Source organism: Astatotilapia calliptera, chromosome 9 (assembly GCF_964374335.1).
Source record: "Astatotilapia calliptera chromosome 9, fAstCal68.1, whole genome shotgun sequence".
NCBI lineage: Eukaryota > Metazoa > Chordata > Actinopteri > Cichliformes > Cichlidae > Astatotilapia > Astatotilapia calliptera.
Genome location: NC_137430.1, coordinates 20,836,640 through 20,864,312, shown reverse-complemented (window position 1 = coordinate 20,864,312; position 27,673 = coordinate 20,836,640). Strand labels below are relative to the sequence as shown.

The following is a 27,673-nucleotide window of genomic DNA, read 5'->3' as shown; positions in this document are numbered from 1 at the left end:
TATCTAAAAAAGTCATGCTTTGCCAATCCGTATGTATCTGAGATGGTTTTATAGCTTTGGAATCCCCCATTTGTTGCTAGTGAACAAAAAGAAGTAATTCCTCTCAGAGTCCACTGTTTAAAGGTCCCATCCAGCCTGGCAGGTACAAACTCCGGGTCATAAGCTATCCAATTCAAGGTCTTAGCCTGCTTTTCTATTTGTAGTTTCCCCACAACCCTGAACCATAGTTTCAGGGTGAACCGGGTCAAATGGTTCAAATCTTTGTAAAATTTTTCAGCTTGGTTCTTATTTCCTAAAAGAGACTGTAATGGGAAGTCTAATTGTGTAATTTCCATATTTTTCGGCCAAAGCAATCCTAAAGAGGGTTTTAATGCAACACCCTCATTGTCATCTAGCAACCGCTTTGAGTTATTTGCCAGCCAGTTGAGAAGCGATCAATATTCTTTCACAACCAACAAGCGGACAACTCTTGAGCAATTTGTGCATAACGTTGTGTCAGAAACCTCTGCCTATTAATTTATACTACAAAATTAACTTCATAATGAGGGTATAGAGCTACATTAATCATTTTCTCAGTTTTTAAGCTATTATTACAAGACAGACATTAGTTAAAATAGTTTTTATTGAAGTCAAGAAGATAAGAGAAGCATCCTTCAACAATGTAATGAACCATGGCAGTGGCTACCATACCATCTATTACACAAAGCTTCAGTAAGAACCCATTTTAACTGCAGTTGGCATCTCTTCGACACAATACATAGATGTGTGAGACATACTTGTGGATTGCTTTTAGCTATTATTTTAAACATATTCCTGACCTATCCAGTAGCTTTAAAGGCAACAGCACTGATGAGAGAATACTGTCTAAAACGAACACTGGACTCAGACAGGCACTAGCTCCGTATGTGCAGCCTAACTGTGTTAACCAAAAATAATTGAGCCAATTTTCAAATGTACCACTTTTCCTGCAAAACAGATGTGATCTAACTGCCATCTCCTCAGCAGGGTCTCAATCAACCACATTTAACACAGTGGCTGTACATGTTCTTTCTGCTCTGAAGCCATTAAGATGGCGCTAACCCGTGAACCCTGAATTATAAACTGGTTTTCGGTTAATATAAGAAAATGAAAAGAATAGATTCATAACACAGACTACTGCTTCTATCATTTTGTCCTGAATTATGTGTCTGACATGTCATTTTACTTGACTTTTGTTTCCTCTAACACAGCAGCTAAGTGTATTTTTACATCCAGCTTTATTGGTCTTTTGATATTAATATTAAATGTAGAAGTAGCATGTCTGTTCTTCACACGACACGAGGAATATGTAGAAAATGATCATATTATATTTGTTTCTGCTAAAAGAGATTTATGCCTCATGCATTGAATTTTAAATTGAACTTTTTTTTGGCTAGAAATAAAACAGACTGGTCAAAAATGGCACACGCCATCTTTTCCTTTTGATTCAGGTTTCCTATCACGTCACATAATTACATCTTACAGCACTTGAATCTTTGACTTAGGTGAAAGTGTCTTCGGCTTCACATACTCCTGCTGCTCAGTAGCTCCTGGTATGTACAGTAGTGCCCTCAGCTGTACAGCTAATAGGATTTCAAGTTGAACTTGATTTATTTTTCCCCACACTAGAGTTTCACTTCTCCCATGCTGTTTTGTCAAAGTGCATGATGTGACATTTATTCATTTTATCCCTGCTAGCACAGCTTGTTCAATTACAGTGTGACTAAAAACTTCACTTCTCGCCAAGTTTCTTTCCCCGTAAATATGAAACGCTGAGATGGGTTTGACAGCAGCCCTGTGCCTCTGAGCATCTTTGGTACATTCTTACAGTATTAAACACTAGAATCATTGAATAAGGGATCAAGTGCGCTCCTCCCCCACCCACATTTAAATCTGGGGATTTTTACAAAAAGGGAATAATACAGTGTGGCTGTGTGATGAAGCCATTGGTGAGGCAAGCGTGGTTTTCAGCTAGGCAGCTAAAGCTATCATGAGACTGACGCAGCATTTCAGCCTGAGCTTGCAGGCAGAGAATGAGGGGATTTCTGCTGAACGGGTGCGAACAGCTGGAGGTTTAATATTTCACAGAAAACTGGGAAGAATTCTGAGACAGTCGATTTCTCCACATTATTTCACATTTTATTTTTATCTAAACTCCGAACTAAGACATTCCAGTTCAGGAATCTAATCAAAAAAAGGTTAATGTGTTGTCAGGGGTTTAAGAAGTGGAAACAAATTAAACATTCAGTGATTCAGTGCAAACTTTAAATCTGATTATTTTTCATTCTGCACAAGTCAATTGTTCATAGCCATTATTTGTTGAAGCTGCTTCCTGACAACGATTGTCTCCTAGAATTACGCCTAGCCGAGTGGCCATTTGTCTTGATCCGTCCTGACCAACAGCTTTGCAAGCCGCCCAGCAGAAAAATGTAGATGGCTTTGATAGGCATCAGAAACCCTTATCTCACATCCCCTGTTATATAAGATTTGATTTCTTATGACCAGAGAGACTGGACGAAAAAGACAATGTAAGGCAGGACAAACAGGAGCCATCGTGCTGTTATACAACTGGCAGTGAAACAAGGACAGGATTCAGATGTGACTGTTTTGGAAATGCAGTAGAGTGTGTTTTTGCATGCAAAGAAAGTTTTGGAGTACTCTGGTGTGAAGTCGTCTCTTTTTACCCGCCTTTGAACAACAACAGTTTCAAGACAAACAAATCCACAGGTGTATAGTGTCAGGAAAGATGGTTTGTGTCATGTTCCTGGATGGTGATGTACACACAGTGTGTGTGTGTGTGTGTGCATCTAGCCCTGTTGCATTAAACCATCCTCTTCTGTGTTTGACTGCTCCCAGTTGTTCATCACAAGCAAGTGGTGGTAAAGTTGGAGTAAAAGTGAAGTCAGCATACCAAAAGCGGTTTGGTTTCCACGTTTGCACGTGGACAGATGTATCTTCACACTGTGACCATACGGAGCTGCAGAACTGCCACAGTTGAGATGAGAAAGCAATAATTCTTTTGTTTTCTCTGCGCTGTCGTTTTATCTTCTCGGAGGCAGAATATTAATTCTTAGTGCTGCATCATAACACGTTTGTTTGCTGTTTTGTGATCCCATAAAATCCTTTGACAGGCAGACGGGGAGCGTTCTCATAAATGGGAAGTCAACAAGGGTATGCAAAGTTGCTGATTGAGGCCCACAGTTCACAGTGAGACAGCCAGCAGTTAATGTGATGCGTAACCAGCAATCATCAATTATTCATCGTTGAAACATTTTCCAGAGTACCAGGAAAGAGTGCTTTTATGGATAGGCAAATTACTTATATCTTTAGGGCTGCTTTATCTCTAAATTCCTTGCAGACATGCTTTGCATGTTAAATATTTTGCTGCAACGATGCAGCTAGCTTTAAAGCCCTTGCTTATAGGGAATACTTATTTGTTCATTTTTATTGTGACATTACATAAAACATCTGATAAATATTTTAGTCTCATTATTCTTGGACATTATAAATGCATTTTATGAAGTCTGTAATTCGTGTCTCGCACCAGAAGGCACAAAAGTGCACTTATGGGGCAAACTCAATTAAGCTAAATGCTTTTTATTACTCAATAAACCTGATTAGGAATCACATTTCTGTGACAACAAAAAACATGCATTTACTGTTATTGTTTCCTGGGCTGCACTTGCTGTGATTTGAAAGAGTTACGTAACAGAGAGAATGTATGAGAGGCAGGGATGGAGGGATGGCCAGATGTAGACTCGGGTGGGAGAGGAAGAGAGCCTGACCTGACTGACTAACCCAGCTGGTGGCCCAGCATTTCCATCAGTCATCGCCTTTTGTCTGTCTCTCACCTCTTTGTTCACAGGTTAGTCTCAGATTTCTTTCGCTTTGTAAACCTGCATGCCTCGGGTTAATAAGCTGATTGATGTCAAGTGAACTCACCTGTTAACTGGGACATTTTTGTTGTGTCTTTGCAAAGTTCAGACCCAAACCTTACCAGAGTTTTGGTGTTAGATACCAGTTTTTAGGAAGTTTAAATTCTGACATATTTCCCATGATGGAATTTCGGTTCAGAGCTTTTAGGAAGTGTTTATGTAAAGATTTGTTTCCCATAACTTGGCAGTGTGTTGTGTTAATATACTATATAAGGTTGTCAAAATACGAGAATCAGGAAAACACTTGATACCATTCTGACAATAGCTTGGAGTCACCAAATGAATTTTTTGGTCTCTTTGGTCTTTGCACCTTGCTGCAGATTGCTTCCTTTGCTAACACGGATTTCTAATTTGTGTTGTACAGTTATTTCATTTTTAACCTTAATTTATATTTTATTCCTTCCTAGTTAAATTTACCCTTTTTAATTTTTCATATTTATTTCCTATCTTATTCATAGCCTTTTCCTTTTTTGTTTTCTTTAGGTCACGAGCAGTTGTCCAAGCATTTCACTACATATCGTACTGTGTTTGACTGTGTACGTGACAAATAAAATTTGAATTTGAATTTGGATTTGCACAGATGTGGAGATGTGAAAGCTACGGAGCCCCTCTGATGACATGGTCCAAAAAATAAATAAATTGTGGCCACAAAATACTACTTCGTGGGCACGAAATGGGTATAACGTGCCCACGAATTTCGTGGGCACGAAATGCTAATTTGTGGGCACGAAACACTTGACCGATAACCGTGATCCTTCCCAGGCCCTTGCAGTTGGTTGACAATAAAATCTATCCTACTTGCGTCTATAAAGCAACTGGGCTCTCAATATTCTGTTTAAATGTCTCTCCGTAATAATGGTTCCTTGCATTGCCAGGCTTTTCTAAATGCATTTGTAGCTCATTCCCAACCGTAAAATAAAACTCAATCATACTGTCTCTGTCCATGGTTTAGCCTACTCTTATGCCTATGGTTCTACGCAACTGTCCAGGAATTGTATCAATATGATGTGCCACAAATAAGTATTTCGTGGGCATGTTATACTATTTCGAGGGCACGAAGTAGTGTTTTGTGGCCACAATTTATTTATTTTTTGGAATATGTCATCAGAGGGGCTCCGTAGAAAGCAGTGTTCTGAAAGTGCGATAAAAATTGTCTTTTCCCACTAAAATCTGTGACTAATCTGAGATCTGATATGGTTATCGAGATGATCATTTTGGCCATAATCGTGTAGCCCTAATCTCCAGCAATGTAATTTCTGCAAACTAGCAAGGACTGTACCACAGACGCCACTATTTACTCAGCTGTGCTGCGTACACTGCTACATGTGCTCCGAGCAAAGGACATGGTACTGCTCTGCTCGATTTTTGATTAACAGAAACAGTTTCTGCATTAGCTTCTGTTAAAAAAAAAATATATATATATATATATATATATAAGGGGTGTAACGATACACAAATCGATATTTTTTCGATACAAAAAAAATGTTCATGCCTTTTTAATTTGTCATTTATTAAAATTATAAATATATATTTTAACTCAAAAGTACAGTTTTTAAATTTAATGTTGCTGAAACAAAAGTAATTAAAAAAATAAATATATCTCAGGGCTCTCAAAATTTCAAAATCCCTGGTAGCCCTTTGGGCAGGGACTCTTCAGTTTTTGGTAGCCCAAAATAAATGTAAGTAGCCCGAATAAAAAAGAGAGCAATTTTTTGATTGATGTTTTGTTTCCTTTACAATATTATACATTAAAGTATAATATTGTAAAGGAAACAAAACATTAATCAAAACAAAAACAAATTACAACATTGTATAAAAATTACAATCATCAACTCAAATACTTGGTTCTAATTGAACAGAAATTTCTATGAACTTGTAAGAACTGTGTAGGACATGAATCAGTCTGTGTCAGATCCTGAATTTGAAATTTCCACTGAAGTCACGGGTAAGAGACAAGTGGAACCAAGATCTAGGCCATTTGCTTTTTGAATTTTGCAAAGACTGCTAAATTTTGCCAGTGGTAGTTCACTCTTTGCAACATAGTACGCTGTTCTAAACAGATTTTTCAGGTTTATTTTTAGTATGTTATTTGCAATTGGTGTTTGTTCTGGGAAAGATATTGCAGACTGAGCAATAATGCATTTCTTGCATTTCTCATGGGTTCTAATGGGGGCTTTTCTTAAAATGACTGGTCCCAGTAACAAAGGCGCTTGTTGACTCAGAAATCGAGAGAAAACCAACAATACACCCGGCAGAACATTATGTTATTTACACGGGTGCACATAAGTGGTCCGCATGTGCGCATTCGCTGTCAAAATAAAAGACGCGCACCAGATAAGAAGTTGCAAAGCACTGTTTTTGTCCGCTAGAGTGGGTAGCCCGACTGGAAAGATCGTTAGCCCCGGGACGTCGGGCTAGCGATTTTGCGAGCCCTGTGTCTGATTGAGGAATCACTCATCTTTGAAAAGAGAGTTTATTACAGAGAAATGGCTCTTTCCAAAATAAAAGCTATACTATACGCTTCTTCTGGGCTATATTCTCAGCAGCATATTGTAGCGGGTCAGGGCTGTTCGGGGTTCTGTTTGTACAGTTATGTTTTGTTTATGTTGCCATAGTGACGGGTGACGCCCTCTCGCTGCGACGGTGTGTCCTTCCGGGGTCAGAGGGCGCCTTGTGTGTTGTTGTTGTTGCTGTGCGGTTGCCGCACTGAGCAGTTAGCTAGCGGCAGTGTTCTTCTGCAGATGTCAATAAACGGCTGTGCTCCCTGGCTAGCTCACGGGAAGCAAGACCAAACGACACCTCCGTCTCCTCGTTGTCTGAGCTCGCCACATTGGTGTCAGAAGTGAGATGATGGTGGCACCCCATGTTCTGACCCGAGTGACTTTTCCCCCCGCTGGTCGTGACCGGCCGGTGCGCCAAAAGAAGGCACCTGGACATTTGCAGGAGTTTGTGTGGGGTAATGGGGTCGTCGGGGACGACTGACCCCTTAGGTGGGGGCAATGTAGCGGGTCAGGGCTGTTCGGGGTTCTGTTTGTACAGTTGTGTTTTGTTTATGTTGCCATAGTGACGGGTGACGCCCTCTCGCTGCGACGGTGTGTCCTTCCGGGGTCAGAGGGCGCTCTGTGTGTTGTCGTTATCTCCGTTAACGAGCTACCCCTGATCGCCCCGTGCGTGGGGCTAGATATGAAAACCAAAATAATTCCAAACGCCAGATCTGAATGAGGGTGGGGGAGGTTCAATTTGCCATGTTGCAAGGAGAGCTTAACTTCTGTCTCGCTAGCTTGCCCGGCGCTCTTCCTTCTGACGATGCTGTCTGTGTTGAGCGCTCAGTGGATCTGCGCTTGACAGTGCAGCCTAGGCGGAGTAGTCGAACGCAGATTCACTGAGCGTTCAACACAGACAGCATCGTCAGAAGGAAAGTTGATAAAATAAATTACAAATTTTGTATTGTTCGATACATATGCGTACCGAACCGAAAGCACTGTATCGAACGGTTCAATATCGATACGAATATCGTTGCACCCCTTATATGTATATACGTATATGTATATACGTATATATATGTATATACGTATATGTATATACGTGTATATATATATGTATATACGTATATATATATATGTATATACGTATATATATATATGTATATACGTATATATATATGTATATACGTATATATATATGTATATATATATATATATATATGTATGTGTATATATATGTATGTATAGGGGTGCAACGATACACAAAATTCACGGTTCGGTTCGATACTTTGGTGTCACGGTTCGATGTTTTTTCGATACAAAAAAATGTTCATGCATTTTTAATTTGTCATTTATTAAAATTATAAATATATATTTTAACTCAAAAGTACAGTTTTTAAATTTAACCCTAACCCTTGTGCGTGTTTTTTATTTTGACAGTGAATGCGCACCTGCGGACCACTTATGTGCAGCCCTGGTTATTTAGCTCGTCATATTGCAGCCACAGAAATTCTTTTGTCCATGAAACCATAAAGCTGCACTTTCTTTTTGCCTTATAGTCTGATTTGTCATAACTTCTCCGTTTTGTGGTAAGCTTTTCTTTGGCTGTCACTTCTTCACCCTGACCTGTCTTATTTGGCTCAGCAGAACTGAAATGCTTTTACACACGCACTCACATAAGCTCAGCGATTCTCTGCGCGATCAACCTCTCACATGTTTAAGCTGCGGGAGATTTCACTTGTCATGTTTGCATAGTAAGCTAACGATTAATAAGACGATGTCAGAGGAATTGGTGCACAAATTATCATCACTCACAGATCAGTGCTGTCGCTCTCTATACACAGTTCGCACGATTGCAAAGTGAAAGCAAAAAAACAAGCGCAAATTCAAACGCGACTTCAATATGTCACATATTGACAGTGGCTCACCGATGCCAATGACATAATTACCCAGCTACATTTCTGAAAGAATGCAAAAGCATTGACATATGTTTTTCCTACAATAACCCGACGGGCAGGGAAGAGCTAGATTTTGGTAGCCCGACTGAAAAAAATCGCTAGCTCCGGGACGTCGGGCTAGCGATATTGCAAGCCCTGTATCTGATTGAGGAATCACTCATCTTTGGAAAAGAGAGTTTATTACAGAGAAATGGCTCTTTCCAAAATAAAAGCTATACTATCCGCTTCTTCTGGGCTATATTCTCAGCAGCATAAGGAGAATCATGTGCTAACAGCTGTCTAAATGACTCGGCTAAAGTTAGTAGCATGCTTGCTTTTTTTTGTCTGCTTCCACTTGTCTTTGCACTGGGATGATGTCGGCGTAAATGTGCAGTCATATTCGTTGTGTTCCCACTAGTGCTTTCAGGTTAATCTCGTTGAAATGACCTTAACGCCACAACACGGCAAATCTCCGTTAACGAGCTACCGCCGATCGCTCCGTGCATGGGGCTAGACGGCCAACACGTTAACGAGCTAACTGCGCTAACACACTAGTTCACACCAATGTAATTGAGCATTGCATGGCACATCCAACATACTGTTTTACTTTAGTCCATGACTGCTTACCTTCAGGGTCATACGTCACATGAAAACCAAAATAATTCCAAACGCCAGATCTGAATGAGGGTGGGGGAGGTGCCCTGCGCTCTTCCTTCTGTCTATGCTGTCTGTGTTGAGCGCTCAGTGGATCTGCGCTCGACAGTGCAGCCTAGGCGGAGTAGTCGAACACAGATTCACTGAGCGCTCAACACAGACAGCATCGTCAGAAGGAAAGTTGATAAAATAAATTACAAATGTTGTATTGTTCGATACATATGCGTACCGAACCGAAAGCACTGTATCGAACGGTTCAATATCGATACGAATATCGTTGCACCCCTATATATGTATATAGATATATATGTGTATATATATATATGTATATATGTATATATATATATATATGTGTATATATATATATATATATATATATATATATATATATTATTAATATCAGTGGAAATTGAACAGCACACATGGAGATATATAGTTCAATATTGGCCAACAGATCTGCAGACTTTCACTAAGACCTGTTGGTTCATGGGTATAGCAATTTGATACAAAGCGGATGTCTGTGGAGGACCAGAGGGTAATGGCATTACCTTATCTTTGAGCGTCCCTTATGTCATTCTGACAGTTGCTTCATGCTTCACTTACGCTGCGCTTTAGTAGTCAAAATGTTGCTGCAGTAGCCAAAACAACGAGCTGCACTGTGTGAAAGTCAGAGTTGTATGCAAGGTCGAACACTGCCTAACATTTGAACATAACATGGACTTTAAAAGCATCCCTAAGTCCACTTTCAAAATACCAATGTTTTGTCAGGCAAAGACGATTATTCACAGTTTTTTTTAAAGCATGAACAGCTTGGTTGATAAAGAACACGTGTTTGTATATCAAAGTGAGGATCCAGCTGTTTGCCGTGAGTTATTGTAGATTTAAACAGCGGGTTCACAGTTTTTCAAATCTGTCTTGAAGCGAGCCATAAGGATTCTGTTATACTGGCCCACAAGCCGAGAATCAGCAAAAAAAAGAAGAAGCTGAAACTTGGCAGGGGTGTGTTGAATCAGAGTTTGGTTAATCACTTTAATGCATGAATGTCTCTTTGTGTTGTATTTGTAATACTTTGCTCACATAATTACACCCTACAGCACTGGAGTCTTTGACTCGAGTGAAAATGGGGTGAATTGTTAAATTGAAAAAAAATTTGGTTTTTAGTCATATTCTTTGCCCGGCGGCTCTTATTGGACCCTTTTTTCTGTATTTTATGGCGTTACAAGCTGTTACATTGAAACCACTTCCAAAACATGCATTTAATCTTTTTCCCAAGTTGGGATGAAAGAGCTGTTTTTATAATATAAAGAAGATTTAAGATATATTAACAATTACAATATTAATGCTGATAGAAGCTGAGACCTAAGACATTATCATTATGAGTATCAACCAGTAAAGATTTAAAGGGTGTGAAAAATTAACATAATTCTTTACAACTGCACATGGTTGTAAATGGATTTTCTTTCTATTCTGGATTCTTTTTTTCCTCATGTAAAGCAGTTTTTAAGCCATTCTGACGCTTGCTCCTGAAGGAGAGAACTGCTTGTGTCTTCTCTTACTTTCTGCTACTCCCTTTAGAGGATCTTCCTGTCACGATCAGGTGTCTGGGAATGGAGAGAGAGGACCCAAATGAAAGACACAGTTTTTATTAACTGGAGCTAGGTTAATAAACGATTGAAATAAACAGAGTGCATGCACACGAGGAAATTACGACAGCATGACCGGAAACAGAGACCAACTGAGTTCTTAAAGAGACAGGATAATAACAGGATAGGTAACAGGTGGGAACACGGCTAACTAATGAAACAGAGTAACCAAAAGTAAACCTAACGCACATAGGACAAGAGACTTTCACAATAAAGATGGAAACCGACTCGAGAAACTAAACAATGACAAAAAGTCCAAACCCCAAACACTGGGTCAACAACCCAGGTGCCATGACACTTCGTCTGTCTCATCCTATCCCTAGCATCCTCTTCTGCCACACCAACCCTCGGCATTTCCTCCTTCACATCCATGAACCTTCTCTGTGGTCTCCATCTTTTCCTCCTGCCCCAGTTCAACATACTTTGTCCAATATATTCACTCTTCTTCGTCTGCACGTCCAAACCATCCTAGCCTCGCCTCTCTAACTTTGTGTCCAAACTACTCAACCTTCTTCTCCTGACTTTCACTCCTCTTCTCTTCAGAGCATACTTCCATCTCTTTTCCACTTGCTCCCTGCTCTCACAGCGCACCACGTCATCTGTGAACCTCACAGTCCACAGAGACTCTTGCCTGATCTCATCTGTCTACCTGTCCATCTCCAGTGCAAACAAGAAGGGTGTTCAGAGCTGATCCCTGGCATAGTCCCACCTATACCATGATCCTATCTGTCACTCCTACTGTACACCTCACCACTGGCTCACTGTCGTCATACATGTCCACATACAGTACCACAGATTCTTTTTTGGCACCCTATCATATGTTTTCTCTAGATTCACAAACACACAGTGAAGCTCCTTCCGACCTTTAGGTTAAAATTTTCGCTAGCCTCTCTCGTGAACATCTCCATACCTCCACAGATATATTATAGCTGCCCTCACTCCCTTCTCAATAATCTAAAATTGTAAACTTCCTGATTAACCACTTATGTAATTTACTTTGTATTAACCAGTTTCTTTACTGAAATGTCTGTGCAGTTTTACATTCAGAGCTGTGATCTTAAAATCACAGGCCAGTTTTTCAAACCGTTAGCAGGCTAGCTGACTTTGAAGTAGCTTCCTGTCTTAATCTGTAATGACTTCGATGCCTCGCTCTGGTTGTCTTGTTCTTTGCTTCTGAGTTTTGACTCTGACAGATCAGTGCTGGCCAGTCTTCACCACAGAATGATGCACGTAATGCTCTCTGTAGAATATAATTTCCGGTGCTGCCACTTTAATTCATTTATGCACGTGTGACTCAAGGACAGACAAACAGAAACAGAGTCATGTGACCCCTCTGACCCTTTGTGCTATGTTTCCTGGGTGAGTTATGTCTCATTGTTCCTTTCTGTCACTGTTGCAGTGGGCCACAGGACAATCAGACTGGCCTCATAGTGCCACATTCACTTCTCCGGCCAAGCTGTGATCTCACACCTCTCACTTCGCATTCTCATTATTTCAGGCTCTTATTAATTTATTTAATCAATAGCCGTTTAAGATCTCCTCCCCGGAAATGCATAATGGCAGCAGATTCATCGGGCTGCTACATCAAATTATGGGCTTGACTGGTAGGGTCTCTGGAGGCTCAGATGTGTGTTTGTGATGGGTTAAACACAGGTTGTGATGCACGGTACTGTGCATTGTTTACATAATGATAGCTCATCATCTTCAGACAGTCCCTCAAACCTGAAGGGCAGTGAGCCTAAACTTCAATAAGACTCCTCTCAGAGTATCCGATGCTGACTCAGAGATCACACTCGTCCAGTGGCTCCATTGTTGCCATGAGCTCAGCTCTGAAGCCTCCCTGTGGAAGATTATGAAAGTGGCTTTAAAATACAGAGCAGCAGCTCAACGGGGCTTTAGATGATTTCAGGCTAAATATATGTAAAAGGCAGCTCGGTCCACAGGGTAGAGTGGGATCTGGGTGGAAGGCAGCCAAGGCCTTTGGTGCCTCCTTTTTTTGCTGTTTTTGTTATGCGCTCTGTATCAGTTTGAAAGCTGCCCTGCAAACTAAAACCAAAAATAAGAGCCAACAAAAACTGTCACTTTGAGTTCAGAGTTTTTAAGTAAAAAGAACTCAGCAACAATACCCCTGACTGTAAAAACAGATATAAACAGGTGTATTATTTTAGTTTATATACTGACTGTTCCATCTGTGCCACTTATAGACTCAACTTCATGGAAAAACAGTTGCTAAATACATCAATAACAATTAAAAAGGCTGAGAGTTTATTCATTGTTAATGCTGCTTAAATGTTAGAAGAGAAAAAACAAAAAAAGTACATTAAAATCATAGATGTCAGTGTCACCAGTAGGTTTCAAATGTTTTTTGGTTTTTTGCATTACATTGCAGTCCTTGTATCAGCCTTGTTTAACACATCCAGCAGCAATGCATCAGCTGGCTTAAAGCAAAGGTCACATGACAAGCTGTCCTTTTCAGATAAAAGGAGGTGACACAGTGTATCCAGTTCTTTTTCTTCATGTGACTCATCTTTAGATTGTTAAGCACGTTGGCCTAAAGAGGAAAAAAAAGTTAGCTTGCGAGCCTCCTTTCCCGAATCTTAATTTGTGCTGCTGAAAGCGAACGGCTTGTCATTTCACTCTCTTTGCTTTACACGAGCACGGCTGAGTTCAGCCTCTTCCAAGGCACACAGGTGGCTCATTCACTGGGTGACTGCAGGTTCGGCTCCTTGGTGGCAGACTGGCACAGGCTGAGCCGCCAGGCTGAATAGCCTCAGGTGTAATCCTCACCTGCTTCTTTGCCGTTAAATCCCGAATGTTTTGATTTATTTTGCTTCCACTTCTATTTTTCTGAATGTCTTTTCAGCACTGGAAGGATTCAGTGCTAGAGGATTAGTCAGAGTGGGCCCTGTTTATAATGTGCATGCAGGAAGAGAGTAAGGAAGAAGTATTTCCACTTTCTTATGGCAACACAAGTCCAGAAACATGTTCATGAGTACATGGGCATACAGTTACATATGTGTACACACCCATCCAAGTACGGCACTGTATAGACATCACTGCACCTGCTTTCTGTTATCGTGCACAGAGTCAAAAGCTCTTTCTCTGTCTTTATTATGTGATAAAAGCAGGAGAAATAAATGCTGACGTACAAAGCCTACATGCCGGCACACCTGAGCTGCCGAGGGAGTGACTGAGCACATTTGATCTTTTCATGCTGTTTTTGTACTAACTGCTGCTTTGAAGTTTTGCTGTTTTGTGCATCTGAGCCCCTAAACAATGAACCGCAGTTGTGATTGTCTGGATCATGTCTGTCAGCGTGGGGGTTTTTGTGCTTGTGTTCAGAAGAGGAGGGGTCCGTGAAGGAGAGCAGGCTCCCTGCTCCAGCACATGGTGCCCAGACTAAACAACAAGATGAATGTTTCCTGAATTCGACTTGGCACAGAGACACCCCCCAATCTACCCATGCGGCTGAACTCTAAAAAGACTCACATGCCTAGCTGGAACAAATGTATTTGAAAGAAAATTGCGGAGTTACAGTAGCCTTATTGTTGAAACGATCTATGTAAACACCTCTGAGCAGAATCCGCTTTAATCTGCCAAACTTACGGTAGTTTGGTTTATTATTTTCCCCATTGCAGTGCTGTGATTTTTCATTTTACCATCATACAAAGTGGTTTAGATCATCTATGTTTGTCTCATAATCCAGAAATCGTAATGTTTATCCTCTGAATGAAATGCTTTCTTTTTATTCCAGTGCAAAGTTTTACCTTAATAGCAGATTATAAGAGGTACAAAGTCGAAGTGCTTGCGCGGTGCCTGAGTTGTCTAAGGACTTCCACACCCCGCATGGTGTTACCATCTTGTGATGATAGAACTGTTAACAGCGCCAACAAAAGCTCAGTGTGCTGCTGTCAACCTGTCCCCTCCCACACATCACCTTTCACCTCACTGCTCTGCACCCCCCCCCCCCCCCCCCACACACACACACACACACACACACACATCACACCTCTACTCTTTCTTATTTCACTCAGAGGCTGGAAAGAGCTGGGGATGCATGGGGCTGGGCAGCTATAGTGAAACTGTGAATTGGAGGTTGGCACCGTGAGAGCGCATACAGTACACTGAAAACCTTTGGCAGGCTATGGTAAAGGGAACTTGCTGTGGAGACCAAGCTTTGAGGTCTGTGACGGGCTGAGCCTCATTGCGGTTTATAACAACAAGCTGTTGGATTTGGAGAGAAAGTTCCAGACACGCCCCCCAGCTCTCAGTCAACACAGCCAACCCCCTTTTTACCCATGCCTGAAAAAGTGTATTTGTCTCAGTAAGACTGAAGCTGGCAGCCCCCACTGTGCATTTTCCTTCCTATCCTATCCTCCCTCCACCTTCGCTCTTTTAGCTCATAGTTTGCGTCTCCCAAACTCTTCTTCTCGTGACTGAGGAGAGCCCAGCTCCAGATAGTGGCAAGAGGTTAAAAAACCTTAGTCATGAGGGATCACACACATACATAGACAGGCGTCTACATGTGACAAGCCCCTGCCAAACAATCGCTGCTGGCTCAGAGAGAGTAGGTGGGCGGAGGGGCAGCGGTAGTTTCTTGGAAGGCCTGATTGGAGCATAAACAGCAGCCCAGGAAGTCTAACAGAAAGAGAGAGAGGGAGAGAGCAAGAGACGGAGGGAGGGAGGGATCAGTGGAAGTGTAGATCTACCGGGAGAGAGCAAAAAGTTTTGGGACTGAGGCAGTGTGTTAGTTTGTGTCACTCTGGGTGAGTGTGAAGAAAAAAAGACTTGGTTATCAGGACATACTTTACCACAGCCTACCAGAAAGAAAAGGTGAGTAGCTACATCTTGCACAAGAGCACACGCCTCTCTTACACCGATACATAAACGCTCACGGGACTATAAACTCCCATCTTCATCAGTTTTTCCATCCATAGATTCAGATTGGTGCACTGTAAGGCAGACATCCCTGCACTGTGAGAGAAGATGGCACGCTGTTACTGTTGCATGCAGTGTCATTTAAATTTCCAGACAGCTTTTTGGAGTTGCATTCACTATGGTGTTCTTGATGTGTGTGTGTGTGTGTGTGTGTGTGTGTGTGTGTGTGTGTGTGTGTGTGTGTGTGTGTGTGTGTGTGTGTGTGTGTGTGTGTGCTGCCTGCTGATGGTTTCCCCTGGCTCCGAAAGCTGCTTGTTTTCCATAGCTGTTTTCTTTTCTTTTTTTTGCTGTGCCTTGAACCGCAGCCAACCATTCAGTGTGTGAAGCAAAAAAAAGAGAGAAAAAAGGGGGAGACCATCTAATGTGTGTGTGGCTGTGTCTAATTAAGCTGTTGGAGGGAGAAGAGTGGTGAGGGTCAAACCATGAGAGGGTGAACTTGGAAAAACAGCGCTGTCCCTCTTATAAAACACATCCCTTGCACAAACTATCAGTTACATTAATTGTCTGGGATCAGAACTTAGAATAAACTAACAAGTTTTCTTAATCTTCTAAAATTCATCTGCCTTTTGAGATCACACAGAAATTTAATCTGTATCATCAAAGTGGCTGTTTGGGGATCAGCTTTAGTGCAGATTTTGTGATGCTGTTTGGTCACGTCAAGCGGATCGCAACATTTCCCATGCTGCTGCTTCTCTCCTCTCAAAGGGAACATCAGTATATATCTTGCGACCTTTAAGTTGCTGTGCTCTTCACACTACATACAGTAGATGTATTAACTAGGGAAAACGGTGAACTACTACTTTTTACAGTTTGTCACTAATCTTAAAGTTGAGTCGAATTTGAAGCATTTTACTGTCTTAACAGGCCTATATTTTCCTGTCTGGATCTCTTCAGCACTGTGGGAATTGCATTAACTTTTTTCCACTGCTGAGTAGATTTGCATCTGGAAAAGACTGGTCTGCCCAATCCTAGGCAAATGGGGAAAAAAATGAGAGTTAATTTCACAGATTTTCACATGCAACTGTGTAATCTCTATTTTTATTACCATAAAGTCACACGATAACTAATCAGAAGTTCTTCTTCTTTTGTTGTTGTTTTTGACAGATAAAGAAACCCTCAGTTGTGCTTTGTATTTAATCCCTAAGCCATATTGGTCCTTTAAGTTCCATCATCTACTTTTTACCACTCAGATGTTTAGTGATGGGTGTGATTTGTTTTGTCTCTCACTAATAAATACATCAGCTTCCCTCAGTCCGCAGGCGGGGAAGGTAAACGGGTCAGAGAGACAAATGAGCTCGCACACTCGCACCCCTTTACAGTGCCCCTAAACCTCATCTTTCATCGCTCGTTTTGGCACTTTCACAACGTTAGACTGTCTCTCACAAGTTTTTATCGCCGCTTTGCTGATGTAGCAAGTTGTCAGTTTCTCACAAGACCAGAGGAAACCGTTATTAACGGGAAGGCAGGGGTTTGGCTGCCAGTATAATTCTACCAAGCTATTCGTCTAAGTGATAGCATATGAGGTGCAGTGATTTTGGCAGTGTTTTTACAAGCAAAGGCACACAGTAGCTCCTGACCGTATGCCTCCATTTGTCAAATATCATTAAGAGAGACTAAGGTTAGGACACGAGCACTTGATTACTTGGCTGGACTAGTCTGTTACATCAGTATCCAGACATAACACTGCAGATCTGAATCTCTACAGGAGATCAGGTATTAACCTGACCAAATGTATTAGCTGATTCAAATCTGGGGAAGTAAAGTTTGACGGCTTCCATGAGCTAGGGGGAAACACACCTGGGCCAGCGGCATGTGGCCAAGCAGCAGTGAGGCCAGTGGGGGTGGATGGGGTGAGAGGCCTAACCAGGTGTTTCTCTGCACTGTCATCCTTCGCTGGGCCTCAAGCCAGCTCACGCCACGTCTCATTGAGCTTCAAGGTTTGATCAAAACTCATTAGAGAGCTTTCATTCTAGCTCCCATTGGTGGGTGAGTTATGGATGCGATAGAAACACACCCACGTAGTGGAGATCACCAAAGTGTTGGTGAAAAAGAAAGAATGATCGTGAAAGAGAGTAGAAATGGTGCTAATGCATATTTTTCTAAACTTTAGACCTCATTGTGATCTGGTCACATGGGGGATATTTTTATGGACAGGGAGCTGCAGTTGTTCACTCTAAGAAATAGAGAAATGGAGAGTTTTATTTAGTAACCCAAGTCAAACTTGTGACTTGCTGACTTTTTTGTTGTCAGATTAAAAATTCCCAGGTGAAAGTGAACCCTTGTAGCCATCTTGGGTTTTTGAAACCACATGTTATTATGACATTATAACTCAGAGGTCAAGAACACGACATCCTTACACTTAAGTCAATCACAGAGAAACCCCAGTCTAACACATACTTTCCTTTATCATCTATTTGACTGTGAATTTGACTATAATTTGCTAAATTTACATCATAATTACAACAAGAATTAAAAGAGTCAGTAAACTAGGGTTGAGACCATTAACTCAAGAAATTCTTAATAAGATCACAAAGCAAGTGATCGTTAGAGGCGCTTTCTTGTAGACTTATTTACAGACTTCTTTGTATAACTTGGAGTTGCCCCATGCTGGCCATTAGAAAAGTAGTCTATGCTTAAACCTCAAATTTTAAATTGACATATTTTGTTCTTGTTCATCTTTCGACTTGTTACTGTTAGAGCTCATCACAGCAGATCATCTGCCTCAATCCCCCCCTATCCCTAGCATCTTCTTCTGTCTCAACCAACCCTCTGCATGTCCTCCATGAACCTCCGCTGTGGTCTTCCTCTTTTTCTCCTCCCTGACAACACCATCTTTGACATCTCTTATCTAATATATCCACTGTCTCTTCTCTGCACATGTCCAAGCCATCTCAGCCTTGCTTTTCTAACTTTGTTTCTTATTTTGTCCATCCTGGTCACTCCCAGCGAATATTTTAGCGTTTTCAATCCCAGCATCCTGCACTTCAGCCTGTCTCTTTGTTATCAGCCAGCCCTCTCTCTTTACCAGTCATGGTCCCTAAATTTAAAGGCCCTGCTCTCACTTCCACATTCCTTCCTTTCCTTCTCTCTCGCTGCCTAAGAACACACCTTCCCATCTCCTGTTCTTTTGTCTTTGACCAACAGTAGCGCACTTTCCTCCAGCACACGGCTGGCCAACAGCACCGGAGGTGGTTGTTGTTAACTTGACAGATGTTACACCAGGCCATCCTGATGATACAATGTACGTGTATATAATTTGGATTGACCCTTTAGAGCTAAATGTTCTAGTTTTTGTTATTCAAACCAAGCTAATCTCAATCTAATTCTTGGTATTAAAGTTGATAGAAAGCTTCATTTCTCTGGGACTGTGTCCACTGCTCGTGTAACATCCACAGTATAAAACTTTTTTTATTTTAGTCATTATGCTTTAAGACTTTGACTGAGGCAGATTACATTCTCAATTAGCTGCGAGTAACATATCTCATCTTGCAGGAAGATTTTCTATCAGTTCAGCAGCTTAGACCAGAAGCTGTCCTTATGGCCAAAACATCTTGAGTCTAATAGAGGTGGGGATTATAAGAAGGTGTTATCACACAGAATCTCTGTCATGTTAATTGACTTCTACTTGTTGTAAATTAACCTCATTGTAAGCCAAATAATTTTCAGTAGAATAGTTAAAGGTGCTCTTTGAAAATCTTTCTTCTTCTTTTTTTTTAAATTCCTGCAGTAGCTGTAAGATAGTATAAAAACACCTTATCTTGCCGTTCTTTAAAGCGCCAGAAGATATGTCATTTTTTATGCATTCCTCTTAGTCACAAGTAAAAGGCGGCTGGTAATGGCAACATTTTAATAGAGAAATGTGACAAACCAGCAGAAAATGATTTAATAAGGCAGCAATGTGTAGTTCGCCTAACAATGATTCATTAACACCAGCCTTTTAAGTTTTTTTTCCTCATTTCTTTACACTCTTTGATATTATAATAGGTCTGGCTTGATGGTTTTTAGCCTTATAACATTTCTAAAGCTTTAGAGAGATGCATAGTTAAGCCACAAATAAAAATCTTGAGATGTGACCACACAGAGAAAACAGGAGTGGTATGGCAAATATCTTCTCAGTCTGTTATTGCGGCGCTATGGGCAATGGTAGAGGTCACTTATGTGGGCGGCTTCTATGCCAGGGATTATCCACAGAGGGAAATAATAGACTTGTAGTGACGTCAGATGCTTGTGGAGCTAACGGAGACTTTGCCAAGATAGAAAACTAAGTTCGTATGTACCGTGAGTCTACATGCAGGGAGGATCTTAGATCAAATTGGGCTTAGAGTAAGAGGGCAGCTATAAAACACCTGGCAACTGGTAAATACAGGTTTTGCTTCTTTTTTTTAAGGCTGGCTTATTTGCCTTAACTCGATGGGGACAGCTGAAGAGACGCAGGGCTTACCATTCACTCAGTGAAGCCATTTTGTTGAACATCCTCTTCCTTTGGCAACAACGAGAAGGGGGTAGATAGAGGTGGGACACAGTGCCGCCGACAGTTGCTGTTAAATGCCCTTTTCTCCCAATGTAAACACCTACGCCTGTCCCATCCATCTCCTCTGTTAGTCACTTGGTTTGACATAGTGCCTCCCACAACACACAAGAACATCCCCGGGTTTTTTTTCTCCTTCTGTTCAGTACCAAGCATGCTTTGTGTACACATGAAAAGGAGTTGTATGTTTTTATCTACAGGGTCTGGTCTCCGTGCGAATTAACCTTGGGACCAAACTTATGTCAGAAATAGATGAAATGCAAAAAATGTACTGATAATTAGAATTTTGTCTCTAATTGGCAACCTACAAATGCCCTAGAGTGTAAGGTTTGTCAGACTTTATTCGCTAACATCATTCTCACTCTTTAAAAGCATATAAAGCATTCAAGGTTTTCTGTCCTCATAAAGCGTTTTTTTAAGGAAAGTATGAATTTGAGTTTTAAAGCTGCCTAATCCTAATAAATATGGATGAGACTTCTGTCCACCACCCTGTTTAACAACTTGCAGTGTCTTGCCCTTGTCCCTCAGATGTTGGCTTTCTATTGTTTTCCATTGACCCAATTGACTGCTCACTAATGACGCCATTATGGTGGCACGATTTTATAATTACCCCTCTGCCTGACAAACTCGGTGCACTTTCGTTTAGCTATGGTCCACATTACGAAGCGCCAATCTCTGTAAATATATTCGGTAAAGCCTGTGACACACAGGATGTTTTTGTTAAGCTGGGATATTCTAGGAACAGTGGCTAAGTGAGCTCTGGAGCTGGAAGTTTTGAGGAAACCTGTCCTCTATCTGGACATGGTCTGTTTGAAGAACTCCATCCTGCTCTTGACTGATAAATAGGCGGCACCATGTAAATACTGGAAAGAGGCCCGGCAGTATCAAATAAAAGCATTCCAGTCAAAAAGTAAGGACAGTTGTGCAGAGAGAGTTGAGCGAGTTTCTATTTTTCACTGTGTCTGGCTACGTGAAGGCACAGAATCAAGTCCGTATACTCTGAGGACTTTATTTAAGTAGTAGAAGGATTATACAAGCGTGACACTGCTTAACTTTAAATCCACATTGCATTTCAGGACAGATTTTGTCACACGTACTAAGCATAGCCAGTTTTGTGGCTGTTTTCTGTTTGTATCTAACCAACTGTTTTCCACGCTCGTGTGGCAACATTAGTTTGTTCATTGGTGGGTCGACCAATTTAGGTGACACTCGAATATCTCACAAGTTTTTGATGTATATGTCACTGCCATTAAGCTTAAACCAGACATACTTCTTCCTCAGAGCAGGAATCTCGATTCTGGAGATGCTCTTTCTTTAACATCCTTTCCTTGTGATGTGCTGTAGTGGACACCTTTGTTTTTCTCTAGTTGTCTTGTCATCATATCCAATACTGTGATACATATTTGTATGTATGCAACATCAATACTCACTTTCTCTTCTTTACTCTTAAATGTTCACTTGTCAGCCATTGTCAATGTGATCACCGAAAGATTTGTAAATAGCTAATGCTGGCCAATAGAATGAGCCTGTTTCCTGATTGATGCTTGTTTCCTGTTTAGCAGAGCTAAATTTCAATTTCAATTGAGTTAGGTGTGGCAAACGTTTGATTTACTAAGTCAAAGTTTGGAAATCTTGACTAATGGATGGCAAACAATGTGGCAGCAGTTACTGTTGTAAATCCTATGTCTTTTTGTCCAATCATACCAGCAACTTCACAGTGTTTTGTATTGAAATGTAAATTAAAAAAAGAAAAAAGAAAGAAAAAAAACCCGTGTGACGTCATCCCCGAGCTGCTGCTTTGTGAGTTGTTGTTCTTTCGAAACAAATCCCATGAAAACACCAAAACCAGCAACAGTCAGTTTGTAGTTGCAGCAGTCAGTCCTCTAAACATGCTTAGCATCTCTGCGGCATTCATCCTCAAAGCCTTTTCATTCTTATTTTAGCTTTTTATAAATGTCACTTTTAGCAAACAGGAGTAAATGGTGCATTTGTCGGGGATAGGTTTCAGCTGACGCTTTAGTGAGCTTGCTTGTATCAATAGCAATAAGAGCCCACATTCGCCCTAACAGAGAGCATGTCAGCCACCGCAGCTTGTACAGTTTGTTTCTTCTAGTGAAGATTTTATAGACAAAACAAGAAGTGCAAGATAGGGATTAATAAGTAAGACTTTGGCCACGTAGGCTAAATGAGCATTAGTGAAATCTATTTGTTGTTGCGTTTGGTCTTGGGATCTGTTAACAATACTGATACATACAATATTTCCAAAGGCTCTTTGTATAAGAACATTTTCAGTTCCCTCCATATTTCCTGGACCAAGCTCTGCCAGTGAGCTATTCCACCCCAGGCTCCCCTCAGAGTAATAAAAGCCATCTTGTAAAACTTGACATTTTCAATGTCTGAGTAAGTATTATACCTTTCTACTCCACCTCAGTGCCCTGAATGAACTCTATAATATTATTACTTTTAATAAAAGCAGCTGCTTTCCCTAGGGTGAGAATATTTTAGTAATATTTTTCCATCTTTATTGCTGAAAATCACAATAGCCTTTAGGTATGCTTCAATTTTAGCTTGCCAAGTAGTGGGAAGGCTCTGGTTTGACTTTTTAAGTTCAAAAGCTCAAGATGAGTGCCTGTGTATTCTGAAGCTCATCTTTACTCACCATCTCCGCAATATAGAGCAGTCACAGGGTCTACCAGCCTATTATTACATTCTCCTTAAAAGCTATGGTGGAAAATATGGCTAGCTGTTGGTTTTCTTGGATTTTCCATTCACTCAAGATCCCAATCTGCTTTTACCTAAAATCCAAGGCCAAGAACATTCCTCAGAGCATTTCCATTAGTTTATATAAAAGGCCGGAAGAGCTAAAAACTGCATCTTTACACACACACACACACACACACACACGTTCACCCACACAGCAACTCTCTCCTTGCGCCTTTTATCACCATTTTCTTAGCACTTTGTTTCGAAGTTTCCTTCCCGTCCAGGTTTCCTTTCACAAGCATGTGCATCCTTCCCCGGCAGCAGCACAACAATGCCCTGCTTCATTTCAGCTCTCCAAGATCTGAGACGACTGGAGCCAATGAGCGGCAAGGCACATGCAAAAGCCATTAGCTAGTTGATGATGGTGGTAAGCCGCAGAGGCATCACAAAAACAATCGTCCCAGAATGTACATTTTGTGTTGAAACCCGGCACGCTGCCTGTTCAGCCAGCGGAACACCAATAACGAAACAAGCCTTTGAAAAGGAGGGTTGTGCCTCACATCCCTCGTTCACATGCTGAGCGATCAATTCATATTTGGCTTTGTGTGAATTAAAGCAAAAGTTCCTAAGTGTCTGCACAGTCTGACAGATGCCTGCCATGGTTGTGGAACACTTTTATTATTAACCGCATCCCATTTGGCCTCTCAATGCTCAGCTCAGGCAGTTTGATTGAGGACTCTCTCTGGAGCAGCAGAACGACTTAATTACAGTCGCGATCTCAATCTGAATTTACTGGGAGTGCATTCATAATGCATGTCTTACTTAGTATCAGTGGCCCCAGTTAGAGCAAACCAATGATCATGTCACCATGCAGATGTGCAACCTTATGTCAACAACTGAACATCAGGGTTGTAAGGGAGGTTGACGTTCATAACGGAATAATCAGTAGATTTTTTGCATTAATAGCTGCAGTGTAGGAGATTTTAATGACAAATATTATGAGAAATGCCCCTCAAAATGCAACTGGGCATGCTTGTATCCAGGATCTATTTAATATATATTTCTCTAAAAATTCCATTTTACTTTATTTCACACTATTTTTAGATAAAAATAAAGGTTCGATGTAGAGAACATTTCATTTTGGAAGTCTAAAACATTTTCTGAACTTAACTAGCAAAATCGAGCAAAAACTAGGACAATAAAGTTGGCAGACTGAACCCTATTAAAAACTCATATACAGGAAAGTTCAAGCTTCCCAGAAGCTGTTCTAAGTCTCTAGAGATTTCTTCATTGATAATTGCATCCTGCAACCTAGAGCAATTTCTGGCAGTTTAGCCACTAAATGTTCCTCTATCTTCCCCAGATGGTTGTTGTGCATTTTATTGCTGGGCAGGTGGGGAACAGTGAGGTTGTCATAGCCATTTCCCCAAGAAAACAGCTGCTCAGTGCTTGTTGAGTTGCAGGGTGGGGTCACAGCTCCACAACAGTGTTGCCAGTGGCTCTATATTTGCATGTTCAGACTTGAAACAAAAGATCTGCACATTATTTGGCTCCAAGGAATAATGTCATTTTAAAACAGTTATACAAAAGGAACATTTGATCCAAAGAATCTTCCTCAGGCCTCATTCAAGAAGTTTGCAGGTCTTCCTCTTTTTTAGCAACACATTGTGTTTTTACTCAGGAACAAAAGAAAAACCCCAAACAAATGTTTGCCTGGATGTGCACACATCATGAAACCTTAAAAAAAAATAAAATAAAATTTAAAAAAAAAAAAAAAAAAATATATATATATATATATATATATATATATATATATATATATATATATATATATATATTTTTTTTTTTTTTTTTTTTCAGTATTACTCTCTGTCAGGCTTATGAAATTAAATGACTTAAGCTTTTGCAAATCCAGAAAATGTTGTTCTGTATTTTTGGGATTTGGAATTATGTTGTTGTAATCTCAGAATCAAAGATGTATCCGTGTCACCAGAGGAAATTTTGGACTTTGGACTCTTTGGACTATTTCGAGTACAATTTCTAAGGCACAGCTGACAGCTGCATGCTTCACACTTGATGGCTACACTTAGAGTTCAACTTCAGCTTTTTTTCTGATGAAATCTGTCATGATGATCGGAAGGACACATACAAAAAAGAAAAAAAATATCAACTGATCCATTTAAACATCTTTAGTGCTTTGCAATCGGTGGTCCGTGAGCCTGCAGTATGTACAGTATCACTTCCATGGGGGTTATGTGTTACACAGTATGCCCCAGTAAGCTGGATTCTGCGCTGCTTTGATCAGGGTAGAGTCCCCTCACTAATCTGCTTGAGTTCTGGATGTTTGCCCAGGACACACGTACACACATACAAACACTCTCACAAATTGTGATTAAAAAAACAGATGTGAAGTCAAGCCAAAAAGAAGGAATAGTCTGAAAAAAATCAAATGGGGACAAAGTGACATAACACTCGGATAGCTGACTGCACATTTGCACGTACTTACAGTATGTGCCAGTTTAGGTTACTTAGATTTGATTTAAAGTTCACTACATAACATTATAGCACTGTGTCCATTCATCTAAGAGTACAGACTAGTCTCATGCTTTGTATTTACAGAGGCTATAACTAGGATCTAATGACATAATGCACACCTGGGTTTTTTTTAAAGTCTTTACTCACACTCAGCTGGAATAAAACTGGCATGATCTTTGATCCATATTTTAATTACAGCTGCGGGACACAGACAGGATTAGGAAGTGTAAATGCTTCTGTCATTGTTCCTTGTCTTTTTAGCAGCCGTTTAAAATCTCTTAATTGCTCTGGGCTTAACTGCAAATCTCCGTGTCCTGTATTTAAGCACTAATAAACAGGTGGGAAAAGATGTTATCTGGCTAAAGCCGATGAGCTGAAATGGAGTGATCAAATAGTGAAGCTGGAAAGGGGAATGAGAAAGAAGAAATGGGAGAAAGGAGTTAGGCAAGGAAAGAGGAAAGGGGTTCTACTTGACTGTTTGCTATGGCCTTCCCTGCATTACATCACTGAGATGCTTCGGCACTGATGACATTGTTGAGCTGAGGAGAGGGTTGGTCCTGGAGATGATGTCATTAATAACCAATCAGGCGACTTGGGGGTGGTGGATGGTGGTAGGGTCTGGCTAGCTCCTTAGGCTGAAATATAAAGATCTCTGAAAATGTCTTTTCCCCCCTCCTCAAATCATCGAGCCTTTGTGTCCGGCGCACTTTTCCTGAGGTTATTTTTAGGCCTGTGTTAAAAATAATTTATATCAGAGGCTGTTTCTGCTGCTGCCACAGAGCGAAGGAGCGAACTGCAGCGGACTCTGCTGAAGAAGACAGACACGTTAATATAGTCTTAAAGGATTTAGCGTGAAACAAATTAATAGTAAATGAAGTAACTGTTTTGTGTCTGTCTTCTGGGACAGATGAGTGCCGTGCTGCACTCTTTTCTTGCTGGTGAGGCTTTTGATTCCCAGAAAAATTTGAGATGAGGCGGCGCACGCTTGTAGCTACACTGTTAAGCTACTTTTGGTGTGGCCCTTATTTACAGACTAGCTCGGATTCTCGGCCTGTTTTGGGCAGTGCCGCACATATTAAGCACCAACATATGATTAATAAAAAAGCGGTTATGATGTAAATACTAGCAATTCATTTGGAGTTGACACTTTGGCTTCCTAAGAAATCTAAATTCATACTCTGTAGCTTGAGCTTTTAGGTCTGTTTTGGTCTTTGCTGCCTCCTGAAGTGTCTCTTTAGCTGTGAAGTGCTCTGCTATGTCCACCAAGTACTTTCTAATTTTGTCAGTGTATTGCTTGCTGCTGTAAAGGGAGCATCTAATCTGTTTATCCACGAATTTCCCATGGAAACAGATTTGAAACAAAGCAACAGGAACGCTGAAATCCCAGAACACTAAAGTTGCTGTCTGTGAAACCAAAACAGATGACTGAAAGTCTTAAAGCCCCTTTGTGAGTTCATCGCTAGGAGTGATAGCTTGCACGTTGTATGAAGTCATTGATCAGAGCACAGTTGAAAATCATTCGATGAGTAACCATCTTCACTTTGCCCATTGCGACTTTTTAAAGTTTTTATACTGTACAAGATGACACGATGACGGTCACAGGCCAAAACATGTTAGTTAGGTAATAAAGCTGTTCTTTAATAAAGCTGTTCTTTATACTAAAAGTGGAGCTTGTAGTATAAAGCTTTGACCTCTGTAGTGTCCAGTTGCTACAATCGCCTATTGTGCCAACAGTGTGAGCACTCAGGGAGTTTAATATAGTATCAAATCAGATTTAAATACAAATTACTTTCACTGTTGGGGTAAACTAATCACTGGCTGAGAAGCCTTTGCTCCCGTGACCTCATCCCAGCTTTTGCTTGTCACCACACTGTGGGAAAACTATTAAACTTTGCAGGCACTCACTTTTCTCCTGCTCTGCCATGGGAAAGCAACAGCATTTCATCATCCTGCAACCACACTACAATAAAGCTTGTGTTGTTTCTTTTCTTACTTCACCTCTCAGTTGACCACCTGAACTTTTGTGATTCCACAAAGCAAAAAGAAAGTCTCCTCTTTCAACTACTGAAAATATTTACAATATGTTTTCTGTGGTAAAGCAAAAAACTATATATCTTCAAAATGACCATTTTAGTGAGGGGGGAGAATGCACTTAGCCTACAGCATTACGGTTAAATCACCCTTTGTGCATTAAGGAATTCTCTCCGTCTCAGTGGTTGGGTCTTCCAGCCTCAGTACCTTCTGTTCCAGAGAGGTTTAAGCCTGGAGTCAGTCCACCACCTGACTGAAACACATATAC

At 40.8% G+C, this 27,673-nt stretch overlaps 1 protein-coding gene across 15 annotated transcripts in view; it reads left to right on the top strand.

Annotated features, from left to right (window-relative positions):
* Window positions 1-27,673, top strand: part of kiaa1217 (KIAA1217 ortholog) — a 132,470-nt gene that overhangs the window by 40,959 nt on the left and 63,838 nt on the right. Inside the window, exon 1 of one of the 15 annotated variants that reach the window (XM_080306044.1) lies at window positions 15,248-15,503. The exons of the other annotated variants lie outside the window; for them this stretch is intronic. The gene's annotated coding sequence lies outside the window, so the exon portion shown is untranslated. Of the gene's footprint in view, window positions 1-15,247; window positions 15,504-27,673 lie in introns of those variants that run through there. 15 annotated transcript variants of the gene reach the window in all.